Below are 17,286 nucleotides of genomic sequence, written 5' to 3'. Positions count from 1 at the left end.
TCCCTTTTTCACTCATATGACCAAGTCTCATGTGCCATAACTTAGTCATATCATCCTTGTGAACGAACGACGATGCAACAGCAACATAACCTGTTATTGTGGAACCTAATAGAAAATACAGTGTTCCACGTTTTATGCCTTTTAGAACTACCTTAGAACCCTTATAAACATAATTGCTCCACCTTTACCTTCAAAACTGTAACCCTTGCTATCGAGTACACTAAAGGATATCACACTCTTCTTCATTAGTGGAACATGCCTAACCTTCTTTAAAGTGTATAAGGCACCATTATGTGTTCGTATCTTGACTGAACCGATTCCAACTATCTTGCACACAGCACCGTTAGCCATGCTAACATTCCCTCCATCTATTTGTTGATAGGTTGAGAACCACTCTCTATTTGGGCACATATGATAAGATGCCCCAGAATCAAGAACCCACACATCATCAAAATGTGACCAACTAAAGCCATCTCATTCAGAATCGATCTCAACTTCTTTAGAATCAATCTCAACTTGTTCAACAGGGGTGGATGCTTCCCTTTTGTCACTCTTTTCCTTCTTTTCCTGATTCCTTTTTATCTTAGGACATTCGGTTTTCCAATTCCCTTTTTCTTTACAGTAGTTACAAATGTCATCTGATCTACAACCCTTTGACTTTGAAGAGCTTTTATTCTGATTCGACTTCTGCTTACCAGAATTCCTATATCCTTTGCTTCCTGTAGCAGCTAACCCATTGCCCTGACTTTCTGTCACTGAACTTCCTACATTCTAACAGTCCTCTCTCATAGGCAACGTGGACTTTGTATCTTCTAAGGTAAGAGTTTCTTTTCCTTTAATATATTAGTCAACGAAAGTCTCATAAGACGGTGGCAAAGATGTCAACAGAATTAGGGCAGCATCCTCATCATCAACCTTAACCTCTACATTACGCAGATCTAATAAAATTTTATTTAATTGATCAAGATGGTCTCTTAGAGACGTACCTTCCTGCATACGTAGATGATTCAAACGTTTCTTCAGAAACAACTTCTTGGTTAAAGATTTCATCATGTAAAGGCTCTCCAACTTTAACCAAAGACCAGAGGCAGTTTCTTCATCCGCGAACTCGATGATGACATCATCAGCCAAACATAGCATGATCATCGAATGAGCTTTCTCCTCAAGAGTTTGCCACTGTTCGTCATCCACGACAGCCTTCTTTGACTTACCTGTCATCGTGCCCACAGCCCCTGCTGCTTTAGCAGGGATCGCATCTTGATCTGCCATAAACCAAAATTGTCCCTCCCGGTAAATTTGTCGATCTTTCCGTTCATGCCAGACATCTTCAATTGTCGAAAAAATGCAAAAATTCAAAAAAATCCTAACAAGGCTCTGATACCAGTTTCTTGCAAAAACGACAATTAAAGAATACAAAAAGGAATGTAGAATAGGGGAGATCGACACACAGATATACATGGTTCACTAACAGTGTGTTAGCTACGTCCATGGGCAAAGGAAGAACAATATTATTTCGAGAGAATGTTTTCAGAATTACATCAAGAACGGTTCCTTTAGGTTAGAGAGTTTATATATCGCACTACTCTAAACCGTAGGGTCAAAAGCGAGATCCCCTTACTAGGTTGTTCGAAGCGCCAACAAACAGATTCAAGGCATTTCAACAGCATGCGTTCTAGAAATAGGAATTATGGCATTTTCATTGGGAGATGACTTGTTGTTGTGTGTGTATAGCATGATCGCATAACTTGAACACAATCTTAGGAAGTGTTAACTAAATTCTTTCTCAACCCGTTTACCGCATACTCATTGTAACTCTCGATTTTATCAACTCTTTTCTCGAATCCATCGCATAGGATTTATACTTAAATGAAACACCAACCAACTTATTTGTTTTTACCACCGCAAAGGAATCAATTTTACTGCCGCATAGTAACTCAGTAGTCCCCGTGTTCGACCCTGGACATACCATGAAACCTAGTGAGATTTATACTTAGGTTTCACTAGGAAAACTTGCATGTGCAACGCATAAATCATCATCGCAATTACACACCATAATCGCGTCACATTTACAATGCATCAGCAGGCAGTGAATGTTATCGTCTTCTTTCTGTTATGTTGTTATAACCGTCAAAGCTTCTTCATTGACCATGAATGCCTGTGTATAAAAGGAAAATGAATATGAGAAGAACGTGAGAGAGAGAGCAAGGCATTCATTCTGCAATAACTTTGAAGAAGAAGTAATAAAATAGACCCGATTTGCACAATGGACGTAGGCCTTTGGCCGAACTACTTAAACACTTGTGTTCTTTCTTTCTTACTTTACGATTGTTTAGCATTTACTTAAGTATTGTTCACATGATTGCTTAGTTCCTATCGCATCGTGTACACTATCGTTTAGCTCCGCATCACATAGTCTATACGATCGTCTAAATCTTTAGTTGTCATCTATATGATCGTTTAGCTTTAATCAACTGTCATCCACACGATCATCTAGTGCTTTGTTTTATTGTTTACATAATTGAACTATTGTCTAGTTCTTGGAGCTTCTTCTACATGATTGAGCTGCCTTCAGATAAACGATTGAAGAGTTTTTGAAGCCTTAAGCATACAGCCTCTCCTGAGTCTTGAAGTGTACTTGACCATTATTTATGAGTAGTTTATAACTACAAACAAGAAGATCGTAGTTATTTGGGACAACATAATTGCTCTTAAAGATGCCATCCATGTTAAAACTAAGAATTTTACTTCTTCATCCCCATGTCCTATTTGCTCTTCAGCTAAATAAAAGAAACTATCTTTTGTATCACATAATCATGTTGCTTTACATAGTTTTGAACTAATACATTGTGATAATTGTTCCTCATTTTTTTTTTTGCTATGGTTGAAATTCAATTTAGTATGTGTATAAAGCAGTTTAGATTTGACAACACAGATTTTTTCAGTTGTATAGGTGTAGTCCATCAGTTTTCTTATGTTGCTAGGCCTGTACAAAACTTTGTTGTGGAAAGAAAACATCAACATTTGCTTAATGTTGCTTGATCTTTACTTTTTCAGTCTCGTGCACCTATCAAATTTTGTGTTAATTGTATTCTAACTGTTGCTTTCTTAATCAATTGCACACCTTCCTCAATTTAAAATGATAAACCCCTTATACTCAACTATATGGCAAACCTTCTGATTATTTTGTGACGAGATCCTTTGGTTGTTTATGTTTTGCTTCCACTCTGTCATCTCAAAGAACTAAATTTGATCTTCGCACTAGTCCAGTTATGTTCATTGGTTATCTTACTGGTATGAAAGACTACAAATTATATGACAATGAACATCAACATTTTTTTGTATCTCATGATGTTGTGTTTCATGAACATATTTATCCCTTTCATATAGTTGTTGACAATAATAATCTTCACATGCCTTTTGATGATATTGTTTTGCCCAAGCATTTTGATTTTGTTGGGTTACCAACTGAGACTTCTTTTGTTTGTAATGTTGATAATTCTTCTACTGATACTATAGATACTGCGACTAGTTGTTCAAATGATTGTGATGTTAATGAATCTATTTTTGCTATTGATAATGCTAGCTCTTGGTTTGATAATGTCATTGACACATCTGTTGCTCTGAATGATGTTGATGTACCTATTTTTTAGTCTTTATAGCCCGCTACATAGTCTATTACTAATGGTTCTATCCCAGGACGAGTTCTTGATCCCAGAAGGTCATCTAATGTTTCAAATCCTCCCTCCTACTTGCAAGATTATCACTACAACTTATTATTTCCACAGGTAGCATGATATCAACTACAACCCTTTCTACTAAATATCCTTTATAGAGTTGTTTATCTTATAACCACTTGATTGATGATTACCAAAGTTTTATTTTGCAGCTTTCTGCTTCCTATGAACCTCAATTTTTTCATCAAGTTATCAAATTTTCACATTGGCAATAGGAATTGGATTGTGAGTTAGCTGCTATGGAGATTAACCACACTTGGTCTGTTGTTTCTCTTCCATCAAGACAACACTCTGTTGGATGTAAGTGGATTTATAAGATAAAGCATAATTCTGATTGGATCACAAAAAAATTATTCATTAGGAGATCAGTGGGGACTTAAGGAACAAGAGGTAATTTCGGGGGTAAAATAGAGATTTGACCCAACCGTTATTATGAACAACCTGTGAAGGATTAACTTACTAATCATGGTTATATCAAGTAGACATAATATATCTACAGTGAGGGAAGTTCAACTATGGACTTTAGTGCAGTGACCTATTAGTTAACGAATGGGGGTTAGATCGGTCTAATGATTTTAGCCGATTAATCTCAGATCATTGGAGCCCATGATCTGTAGGTCCATGAGATCCCTTTACTAGCTCAGAAGTGGATAGCTCTAGAGTAGCGTGATAAGTTAATTTGGAACGTTCAAATTAGAATCAAATGAAATTGGAGAAAATATATTTAAATATGATTTAGATATATGAAGATGAATTTGTGTAAAAATTAATTTAATATTAAATATTAAATTAATTAGAATTATTTAAATTGTTTAAATAATTATTTATTAATTTTATTAGAAAATTAATTTTTGAAATTAATTTGTAAAATTAATAAATATTTATTTTAGAAATAAAATATGCTTTTAAAATCAATTTGGATTTTTGGAAATTAAAAATTACACAAAACTTGAAAAATGGGTTTTCAAGTTCAACTTCAAAGTAGCTTACAAGGAACCCACTTTCTCCTTTGCTTTACTCCAAGTATGAGTTGCATCCCATGAACACATCTCTTTGCATGATAATCTGCAATATATTGAAGAGATTGAAGTGAAGAAAGAGAAGTGAACCGACTGAATTTTTGCTGAAAAATTCAGATAAAGAAGGAGTTCTTCAATGTGTTCTGTCCAGTGAGTTTTCTCCATATTCCCTTTGATTCCAGATTATTTTGAGTCCCACAACTCAATCTAGAGCACCAAGAGAATAGTAAGGAAGATTTTTTGGTGGTCTACACAAGGATTTAGAGGATTTTGCAGCTGAAAATGGAGATTTTGTTGGTTCGGCCAAGGTATGTTCATGAAACCCATTATACTCTATTTTTAGCATGTTTCTTTTCAACCAAAATTAATGAACTAGAGTGCTTGTGGATCCTGATTTTTTCCACTGCATGCTGGTGTAGATCTAATCGGTGCAACATCGGTACTGCCTTGTGGCGCCGTGACACTTCAAACTTCAGATGCGCGAGGATTTCCATCAGCGTCGTGGCACTGCACACTAGTGTTGCGATGTTGTCACGATTTTATAAATATTCTTTTTAGCCGCCTAAGTTAAAGGAGAGGAGAGATTAGCCGATTTTTACACCATTAGGCTCAGTTTTAACCATTCTTGGTCGAAACCCATGAGATTTCTTCATGTTTTGCTCTGTAATCTTTATTTTGGCATCGAGATTCATGTATTGATGAACGGAAAAAGGCTCAAATGTCATTTTAAGGTTTGTGGGCATTTTCTATGGTTTAATGAGATTTTTGTTGTAATGTTCTTGAGTTCTCTATTTATGTTTGTATTCTATTTCTTGTTTTAATTTCCAGGATGAGCATGCTTGTAGATTTAATGGACAACTAACTCTTTCATACTTGTATGTTTGTTTGTCCCTTGCTATGCATGGTGTAGGTATCCATAATTATATCAATAGCATGCTTAATTTGAGTAGTAATAGGTTTTAGTTATAGTTAAGATTTTGATTGCTAGCTTTTCCAGGATCACCCAGTATTGAAAGATAATGAAACCCAGAAAATAGAAATAGGTTAAGTTAGGTTTGGTCAATTTGATGTAATGTTCAAGTCAATCCAAGTGCTTAGTATGATTAGCTAAGTGAATAGGTTTTCGTGACAACACCTAGTGGTTCCATGTGGTTGGATCCAATCTTGCCACTAAGACTACATGTTAGTTATAGTGCTGGATTGTGAAAATAAATATTATTTGATTGGTAGAAAGCCTCGACAACTTTCTCCCCATCAAATTGGCGTTGTTGTCAGGAAGCCAATTAATTTTTCTTTGTTAAATTTATCTTGTAAACTTTAAAACCCCAAAAATATTTTTTTCTTTTCTTGTGTCTACTTGTTTATTATGGAAAATAGACAATACATCTATTATGCGCTTCATGCAAAGCAAGCCGCTCACGGAAGGAAGAAGAGGTAAGAGAAATTCGTGAGCTTAGAAGTCAAGTATTTGAAGTAATCTCTTTTATTCGAGATTTGTCTGTTAGGAAATTGTAGGATTTTGAGACATGCAGAATATGTTTGTTTTAAGGTTATGCTTCCAAAGCATGTCCTCAGTTGTCACATGGCTCGGTGCACAATGTTTGTTCCACTTGGGAGTTGCCTAGCCCAATCTCGATGTCAATGTTTGCTTCTTCCGTACACTCAGGAAAGTATTTAGAGATCTTTCTAACAACTCTTATGAGTTTTTGAAGTAATTGCATAAGCAACAGGAATTCTTAAGTTTTTAGCAGAACAGTCTCTATTCCAGATCTAAGACTAAAATTGATCTTCAGAGTTTGAGTGACCTTGTCGCTCAGGTTACTAAATCAGTTGGGAGGTTAAATGAGCCCGTGTTGCTACCATCCTTTGAAACTATTGATTTGTGGAGTAGTGACGTAGCTGATATCGGTTGCCAAGTTAAGTAGTCGACTTCTCAAACTACAGGCCAAGGTAAGATGATGGAGAATTTTATAATTTCTGAACTTGCTAAACTTTCTTCTCTTGTCTGTAGGATTGAGTCTCACCTGGAGACCTAACCCTATTTACAAGTGATGGATGATCTAGTTGTCTAACTTGCATGTTTCGTACTGACATTAGAGAGCGACCAGAGCTACCCATCGTCTTTGCCAATGAGGCCAAGTTTCTTGAGGGATTTTATTCATCAATTGACGACGGGGATGCATACTTTCCATCATGTCCTAAACAAGTATGTGAAGTTAAGTACTAGCCTGAGCTTCATCTAAAAGAGCCCCATGTGATGGAAGTTAAGGCTACAAAGCCGAGTTCTGTTCTTCCCTCTGGCATCTCTTTCATTTTCAAATATTACTCATCTCATCATCGCAAGTCTGAGTCTTTATTTGCAGTTGAGTTAGTCGATCTGTTTTTACTTTTCCAAAAACATAAAAATTAAAAAAAAAATCTAACTTTGGAGCCCTTGAACTCTTCAAAAGCTCGCTTCCCTTAAGCAATTTCATGGATTCAAGGAAGAGAGGGCTCGAGAAATATGAGAATTTTTAGGTACCCTGACAGGAAAACACTGTTGAGCAACCGACATTAAAAGGTTATGCTTCCTGGAGGCAACCAGGCAACAATGTTTTTTATTACTTTGTTTTCTTTTATTACTTTTTATCTTAACTGTTTGTTTTTCTTTTGTAGGTCCCTCCTTTGCATAAGGGAAAAGGATAATCCTTTGAAGTGGCAAGCTTCGTCCTGTTATCACCACCCATGTATAAACATTATCAGGGGTAGTTCCCTTTCTTTTATTTCTTTTATGCTTTGATTACAGATACATTGGGGACAATGTATCATTTTAAGTTTTAGGTCAAGTATATCTTAAAGGGAATCAATTTTCTGCATAGCGGAAGCGAATGATTGCTTGTCTTTGAAACTCACTTTACATAACTTAAATAAACAGAGTAATAATGGAAACAATGATAAACATCTACCCTTAAACATGCTTCTTTTGAAATTAAGAGAGGAAAAGGGATAAGAAATACTAACCCTCGAAAAACCCTTCTCGCTTCCTCTTCGGCGACGAAATCACAAACGGTGAAAGTCTCCTCGTCCTTAATCCCGAAAATTACAAACATAGTAGCAAACACTTTGCTTTTTGGGCACCACCAAAGAAGTCTTTCTTATTATTCTCAATGAGAGAACCAAAGGAGAGTTGTGAGCTTCTTTTTAGATAAGGAAAATAGAGAGTGTTCTTGTTTTTGGTTGAGAGAAAAACATAAGGGAGAGGAGGAGGAAGAGAGAAGAACCATTCTACATCCATATTCCAGAAGAAAAAAAAAATGTGTGATACACTAATGTGCCATAACCAACTTGAGAGATAGAATTAGTGAGGGAGTTATAAAAAATCCTTCAAAAAATAACCAAAAGTAACTCCCTTGGGAGTTAATTATTTGAATTTCAAAATTCAAATATTATTTAATTATATTACATTAATATAATTAAATACTATGTATTATATCTCATATAATATATAACCTATAGTTTATTATATCACATATAAAACAAAACCTATAGTTTATAATTCTCTCATATAACTATAGTATTAATATGAATCATATTGATATTGATTTTAACCTATAGTTTTTAAATGAATTATATAGTAATATTTGAATACTACTTGATAATTTATAATCATATTTGAATATATAGTAATATTCATATTTGAATAGTTTATAATCATATTCATATTTGAATTATATAGTAATATTCATATAGTAATATTTGAATCATATTCAAATATCAATCTCTCTCATCAAACAATATATAAATTTAATATGAATCATATTCATAATAATTTTAACATATAGTTTCTATATGAATCATATTCATATAATTAATATTTGAATCATATTCAAATATTTATTTCTCTCCTAAAACTACATAGATTTAATATAAATCATAGTCACATTAATTTTAACATGTAGTTTTTATATGAATCAATTCATATAATAAATACTTGAATCATATTCAAATACTTATCTTTCATATTAAACTATATAATATATCAACATATATTATATTTTATAATGTATCAACCTACATTATATTAATTGTATCTTATACAATTGATTCTCCTTAATTAATTTGAACAATTCAAATTAAACCAAAATTAATTTGATTTTCATTATTTCTTGTTGAGCTAATAAGGGGACCTTATGGACCCATAGATTGAAGCTTCAGTGATACGAGATTAATTAATTGAACTCTTTAATCAAATTAATCAACGTTCATTAACTATTGATCACTCCACTAAAGGTCGACAGCTGCACTCTTTGCTCTATAGATATATTTCTGTGTCCATTGGATATAACCAATCAATAGTACATTGATCCTTAACAAATTGCTCATAAGTACAGTTAGGTCAAAATTACCGTTTTACCCCTATAGTTACATCTAACTCCTTAAGTACCACTGACCTCTCTAACGAATAATTAGTCATAGTCCTACTATAACTGAACCCCTCTATGGCCAATGAGAGAGTGAAGGCCCTCATTGTCCAAGACCCGAAATCAGCCCTTAAGGGAGAAATTCATATACTTGCCCTAACAAAGGGAATGAGTGAATTTCATCTTGTGTAGTGGAATTCCTAACTCCCCACTCAGACAAATTTCCAAAATGGTAGGTATATTGAGTCAACGAATTTGCCCACTCTCACCCATACAAATCAAAAGACCGCTCTCATAGGCAGGAGTTCACAATTCAGTCTAGATTTAAGGTCAAGTCACCTATGGTCATCATGGTGAAATGTAACTTTTTCTAGTAACAGTGTTATAAAGAGAGACTCAACATTTCGTGGTTTGATCTTATATAAACTCTTTGTAGAGGATATCCTTACTCACATGTCTTCACATGAATGACCAAGATCAGATCATTTGTGATACTCTACAACAATTGTAACATTTATAAAACGGGTCGTATCATTAGTGTTACTAGGTTAAGGCACCCCACCTTATCCATATACTACAGACCATTTAGGTTACTATTAAACATGATCCACTTGTATGTCTACCACATGCATATTTAGGTTACATAAAACAACCTTCGATTTTTCTTTAATGGATTATTGCATATAAAATGATCACCCATTAATTCAAATAACATATAATTACAGGGCTTTAAGATATACATCCCAACAATCTCCCACTTGCACTAAAGTCAGGAAACATAAGCTGACGAGACATGTATCCTAAGGTATACTCTATAACCACATGCTCTCCCACTTGTCCTAACGCACTAGAGACATGTCTCATAGTCCAAGATAGTCTAGGAGATCCTCTCACACTTTAGCCTAAAGAAATCTTGTATATAATACAAAATGTTATGTCAACAAGAACCATCTGTTCACCACCGAGATGTTTCTCTCATTTTGTGTTATTACTAAAACTTGGTGCTCACATATATCCTCTAACTTAGTCTTTACACCACATTATCTCATGAAACAAATAGACTAGGTTATATCTGAAACAACTTTCAAATATTGAAAGATATACTTGAATATGCAAATTATTGCTTCACAAGCAAAACATTGCATCATCGTCTAATCTACACCAACTAGGATAAAACACACTATGAAAGAGTGTATCCTGTAAAAGATCAAATCTTAGACTTCATACACCAACGTCTCATCATTCATAAGTTTTAATTTTCAAAACTCAATGGCCATATCATTGACTTTACCAATTTAACTAGCTAATTGTATATTAAATGTTAACGAAGTCTCATGTGAGACTTACATCCCCTCAACATTTTATGTGTTTTAGAAAACTTTTCCCTTAGACATATCAAATTCATTACCATGCCATCAGAAGCATTTGCATAGAAGAATAAACAACTACTTTGTAAACGTAAGATGCATGAGACAAATTTAATACCATGTCCTAAACATCTGAATGTGGACTTTTAATATATAAAAAAACTTCAAATCAACTATTTGAAATTGGTTAAACAGTCGAACTTTCATACTGATTTCTACTTCATTCATAATGAGCAAATATCAATATAAAATAGATAAATATCTACGTTTCATTTTCTTTTATGTATAACAGCATTGTCATAGTTCAAAGTCATGGTTATGATACTATATCAAACTCTTATTCTCAAAATCCCTATTATGAAGTTTATTTCTCAAATGAACATCACAATTATGCAAACCTTTTGCAATCTAATCATTGAAAAAATTCTCTTGAAATTATGTGGTTGTATTGAACTCCTTTTCATAAAAGAAGTTATTCATTTTTACATATCTCATATGCAACATTGATTTAAAAAAGAATCTGTTATAGAAACTAGTTAGAAAATTGACTCAAAGTCCATTTTCACCAAACAGTTCTAGCGTTTGTTTCTACCTGACATCAAGAGTCTTACTTTGAAGATCGTTATCTCCAAGTACTACACTTTCAAGTTTCCCTTTTTGTAAATCCATTCATATACTTTGAGTTTGACACCATCAATGAAAATCTACAAAAATTGACTGAGATTAACTACACTACTTTATCTCATAATTTATGACTTTAACAAAACTTCTATTTGTTAACTTCCTTCAATTATTATCATCCAATATGACAATTTTGACTTCTAATAAGTCATAGCGAAGGTTAAATCACCACATAATTCTCCCATTACTATAAGGTTTAGAAGTTCATCTTGTCATCTCATATGATAACGAAGACTTCAAGTACAAATGAAAATAAATTATTAACAATACTTGTTAATTATTACATGGTTTTACTTGGAATTCATAAACACAACTTGACCCTTTTATAGGTCTGCAACTTTTAACTTTCCAAGTGAATCAGTATTTGTCACACAAATACATCATTTTACTTTGGACTATCCAAAAGGTCATTCATCAACTCCTCAAGGATTGCCTATATCTAGGCATACTTTTAAACATTTATTTCATCAAGGGTTTTTGTTGACACAAGTGTCTCAACTTACCTAAAATTTGAAATGTCATAAACTAATTTTACAACACTTTCATAATTCAACATTGTTTTGTAGACATTTTGGAGGAAAATCTCCATTATATATCCTTGGCGGAGTCAGACATTAGTATAATTTTAAAACATTACGACTATGTTTAACAAAATACCTAAAATGTACCAAGTTCAACAAGGCCATATATCTCCTGTTGCAGCACAATTTCATACAAATTGCACCTAATGCTCAAAGTTTCTCATCTCATCTCCATCAATTAGGCTTAGTACAACAAATATTCTTTACTAATCATTATGTTCTGATTATAATGTCACAGAAAGCATGCCTAAATGACTTAAACTTTAGTTTAATTTCTTGTTTTAAAGTAAATTAAGACAAATGTTGCATGAGAATAAAATACTATTATTCATAAATACTTATCAATCATATTAATGACTTATTTATGACGTCAGACTTATACTTACAATCACAAGACCATCTGGGTCAAAATAAGAAAGTCCAACATTGGCCAGGTAACTTTATCTAATAAGGTTTTAATAACACACCTACATGACAAGATAGGCTTGACATGCAATAATAATTTACTTTAACTCTTAGAGAATCACCTATAACTGTCATTTAAAAGATAAAGATATGTATCCCTTTAGGGGAAAAGAAATTGTCTTTCTTTTTTAATTCATTAATCCTTACACTATTTCAATTTAGTACACGGATGTATTAACCTTTAACATACATAAATGTATTTATTTCAAGCTGAACGTATTTTCAAAATAGCTTTTGAAGACATGAGATATCACTAAAATCATTCATACTCTATGAAATATTTAGTAATAAAGTTTGGAGAAATTGAATCTTTTTATGGTGATAAAAGCACCATATTTAGCATAAATAAATAATCTTAATGTCTCCCACTACTTTAACTGATATGAGATTCCCATTGCCAACCATTAGAACTATTCCACTAAATTAAGTATTCACCAACATTTCCAATCTAATTGTAATGAAGAAAAATTCGGATAGTGAATCATTATTCAACTATCAAGGTGTGAACCAGTATTCTCCACCAAGAACTTAGTAAATCAAATTTACTTATTCTTATTTTTCTTCCTTTTGAGATATTTCTAAAATTTCTCATAATGTGACATCTCAAACTAATTTGAAACATTTTCCTTATCAGATTTAGTCATTATGATTTTCTTGGACTCAGATAATGCTTAACTTTGGAGATCATATAGCTTCCCATGACTCCAACATATAATATGTTTCGTCATGACTTTATCTTACAGTCCAGACACATCATATGTTATTTAGACAATAAAAGTAAGTTATCACTACAAAGATTATTCATGAACACTTCATGAATCTGCAAGAATTCATTTTGAAAACATTTCTCAAATAAAAGAAAAAATTACACTGCCACTATGTGTTAATGATATTTTAAAGTCACATATTTATCAAACCCTTTGACTTACATCGGTAATTAAAAAAATTATAACCTCGGAAAAAAAATAACATAACTTTGAATTATATAAAACATGTAAATTGACTATATGCAATAGATTATCCATTTTGATTCAGCCTTGAAATTAAAAGAATAAACCCAATAAATTTAATATGAATCACATCCATATTATTTCAAAATTACTATTACTACGACATTCCAGTGAGTTAGAATAAAAGTCATCGTAGAGCAGTCAGAGTCTTCACTAGATTGAGACTTTCTCAACTAAATATTACACCAAAATAACTCTTATTCCTATAATATTTAGTTACCATATTTTAGTCAAGAAACCATTAACTTGCTTAACAATTTCTCATAAGTGCAACACTTCATTTTAGACTCTAGAGTTTTGCCCCAATGAGTCAACTGTAGGGAAAAACTGATTGGGAAAAAAACTAAAGCAATCCTATCCATTTCTTGAGTTTGAGTAAAATTTCATGGAAACAACATCTGTAGGGGGACACAAGCAAAGTTGTCTAGGCCGAGCATGAAAGTTTACTATACAACAATGAAGGAGATCGTGGGATGTGTTGACACACTTTCCTTTCCCACTTATTATAAACACTCTCTCAAGTCATTGGGGACAAGCTAAGGTGTCTCATGGTCGAGCATATATCTCACGGTGTGAACTATTTATGAAGAAGTGTGAAAAGAAAATTGAAGTATCATATACATCATTTTCCTCTCACTGAGTGTTTTACAATGAAAGTTCATTACTTAGGTAAATTCATCTAAGTGAATTGTTAAATGGCCCGATATAACTATTATATTGGATAGTTTAACAATATATTATTCTTGTTTATTAAACATTTTAATAAGCCTAATCATTTATTGCATGCTTATAACATTATTGTCTAATTCATCTTCTAGGTCAATTCCTAGGTATGGGTGTTTCGTAAGCTTAAGTACCCCAGCTTTAGACAGAACATTCCTTGGACAAAGGTCCCTTATAGACAATTGTGTTATAAATTTAATCTCTTACTATTTTCATTTTAATCTTATTAAAAATAAAATAAAAGACTAACCTATTTCTAATCACATTAGAAATATACTAACATAGGTCTAGGTGAAATCAATTTTAAACCATTTAAAGTTAATTTTAACCTACGTTTGCATGCAACTCTTGATTATAGATTTTAATTCTAATTTCATTAAACTTATAACACTTAAACATTAATGAAACAAATAAAACCTAAGTCATGCATCTAATGACATATATAAAAATATAACAATTATATTTCTAAGGTAATGTCATGCTTCATGCGTTTCCATGTTCATTATATAATATTACTTATATTATCCAATAATGAAAATAAACAACACATCCACCACATAATATAAACTTATATTAAAATATGATGCATAGACATGTTACTATGCATGCAATCAATAATATAACTCTTATATTAAATATGATGCATGAGCATGCTTAACTAAATCATTCAACTATATAATAACTTTCATATCAAAAATGATGTATGATTTTATGTTTATCTTATGGTGGGATTTTAATTTATTTGGCATACAATATTCTACATAAATAATAATTCATAGATCACGTGTATAATAATATAAATAAGCAACAATAGACCAAAATGGAAAGGGTAGCTGAGAGATTTAACGTAACCATAATGGAAAGGGTTAAATGTTTGCTTTCTGATGCTATCCTAAGTGAAAATTATTGGGTAGAAGCTACAGCCTACACAGTGTATACCTTGAATAGGTGCCCTCACACATCTCTAGAGTTGCTTACCCTTGAGGAGAAATGGACTAATCATCCTCCTAATCAGATAACCTCAAGGTCTTTAGATGTGTAGGGTTTGTTCACCAAAATAAGGGAAAGTTGAAAGCCAGAGCAATTAAGTGCATGTTTGTAGGATTTACAGAGAGTGTCAAGGGATCTAAAATATGGCATACATTTGAGACGAAGTTCATAACTAGTAGAGACGACATTTTTAGAGAAGAGGAGATTTTTATGAAAAAGGAGAAAAGATTTGAGGATGAAGGTGAGTCATCCACCACAAGAATTGACGTGGAGTTACCTACTAAGCAGCCAATAGAATCTAACCTACCTAGTGGCACAAGAGAAGTTGAGGAAGATGTAGGGGAAAAAGAAGAGATATAAATGAGCAGCCTAATTAAAGTCAGTATGTCTTAGCTAGGGATCGAAAAAAGAGAACCATTACCTCTCCAGCTAGATATACTAAAATGAACTATATGAATTTGGTTTTAAATGCTTTTGTGGCTCCTACTAACCAAGAACCAACAACCTTGAAGAAGAAACAAGTTGTGTTGATGCGAAGGATTGGATAGAAGCTATGAATGAGGAGATACATTCATTAAAAGTGAATGACACTTGGTGTTTAGTTCCTCTGCCTAAAGGTTACAAACCAGTTGCCTCTAAATTGGTTTTCAAACTTAAGGAAGGTACAGTTTGTGATAAAAAAAAAAAAAAAAAACCTAGGTATAAAACAAGGTTGGTTGCAAAGGGGTTTACTCAAAGGGAAGAATATACTACTTAGATATTTTCTCTCCATTTGTCAAACAAACCTCTATAAGACTTCTTTTATCCTTAGTTGCTCAAAATAACTTAGAATTGTATCAACTAGATGTGAAAATTTCCTTCTTTCATGGACATCTAGAAGAGACAATCTATATGACGCAACCTAAAGGATTTGAAGTTAAAGGAAAAGAAAATCTCTATTGCTTACTCAAAAATTCAATCTATGGGTTAAAAAAATCACCTAGGTATTGGTATAGGAGGTTCAATTACTATATTTCTAGCATTGGATTAAAAAAAAAAAGTTCATTTGACATATGTGTTTATGTAAATACAAGTTCCTATAAGGACAAGGTTTACCTACTCATATATATAGATGATATGTTACTAGAAGGTAGGTCCAAGGAAGATCTAATCTGTGTTAAAAACCTCTTAAAAAGGGAGTTTGATATGGACTTGGGAGAAGCAAGCAAGGTTCTAGGAATTGAAATCCAAAGGAACAAGAAGGAGTCTGTTCTAAGCATCAATCAGTCTAACTATTGTAAGAAGATCATAAAAAGGTTCAATATGAGTGATGCTAAACCTGTAAGCTTACCTATTGCTCAAAGCTATCCTCAATTAACTATCCTAAAGATTCTGACCAAGAACATCAAAGACACATGTCTGTCATACCCTATAGTCAGGCAGTCGGAAGTCTAATGTATTTAATGATTTCTACCATACCTGATTTCTCATATTCAGCTAGCTTTGTTAGTAGATATATGTCTAACCCAGGTAAGAGACACTAGAAGCTACTAAATGGATCCTAAGGTACTTAGTTTGGTCTAAAAACTTAAGACTAGTCTACCAAAAATCAGCTGAACCAAACTTAGAACTATATGGATATGTGGATGTTGACTATGCTGGTGATTTGGACAAAATGAGGTCCTTAACAGGTTGCCTGTTCCTTTATGGTCCTAATCTAATCAGTTGGAAGGCAACACTACAGCCTCTAGCAACCTTATTCTACAATAGAAGTAATCAAAGAGGCATTGTGGCTTATGGGATTGCTGAAAGACTTTGGAATAGACCAAGTGGTAAAACTCTACTGTGACAACCAAAATGCTATCCATTTTTCTCGAAATCCACAATACCACATTAGAACTAAACACATTGATATAAAGTATCATTTTATCAGAGACAAAGTTAAGATAGGGGAAATAGAAATCCTAAAGGTTCACACATCATACAATGCAGCTGACATATTGACAAAGCTCGTTTAAAGCTTAAATTGGTCAAATGTCTAGAACAGGTTGGTTTCGAACTTCCAGATATAGGGTAGAAAGAATGGTCAAAATCAGGAAAATCAAAAGATTGCAAGGGATTAGAGTCAAGGGGGAGAATCTGAAGAAATTGTGACTCAAATACCTCAACTATTTTTTGTTTATAACTAACTTTATGTCGTAACAGTCAATTGGTATATGTTATAAATACCTTTGATCAGAAAACAAAAAAGAGTTAAGTTCATCATTTCCTATTTTTCTGTCAACAAACAATAGTTGTACGCAATCTTCTAAGTGAAAAGAACTCGAATCTTCCCGT

This window comes from Benincasa hispida, chromosome 11 (genome assembly GCF_027475165.1).
Source record: "Benincasa hispida cultivar pf3 chromosome 11, pf3_genome.v1.1, whole genome shotgun sequence".
Classification (NCBI taxonomy): Eukaryota; Viridiplantae; Streptophyta; class Magnoliopsida; order Cucurbitales; family Cucurbitaceae; genus Benincasa; species Benincasa hispida.
This window is presented reverse-complemented; position numbering follows the sequence as displayed.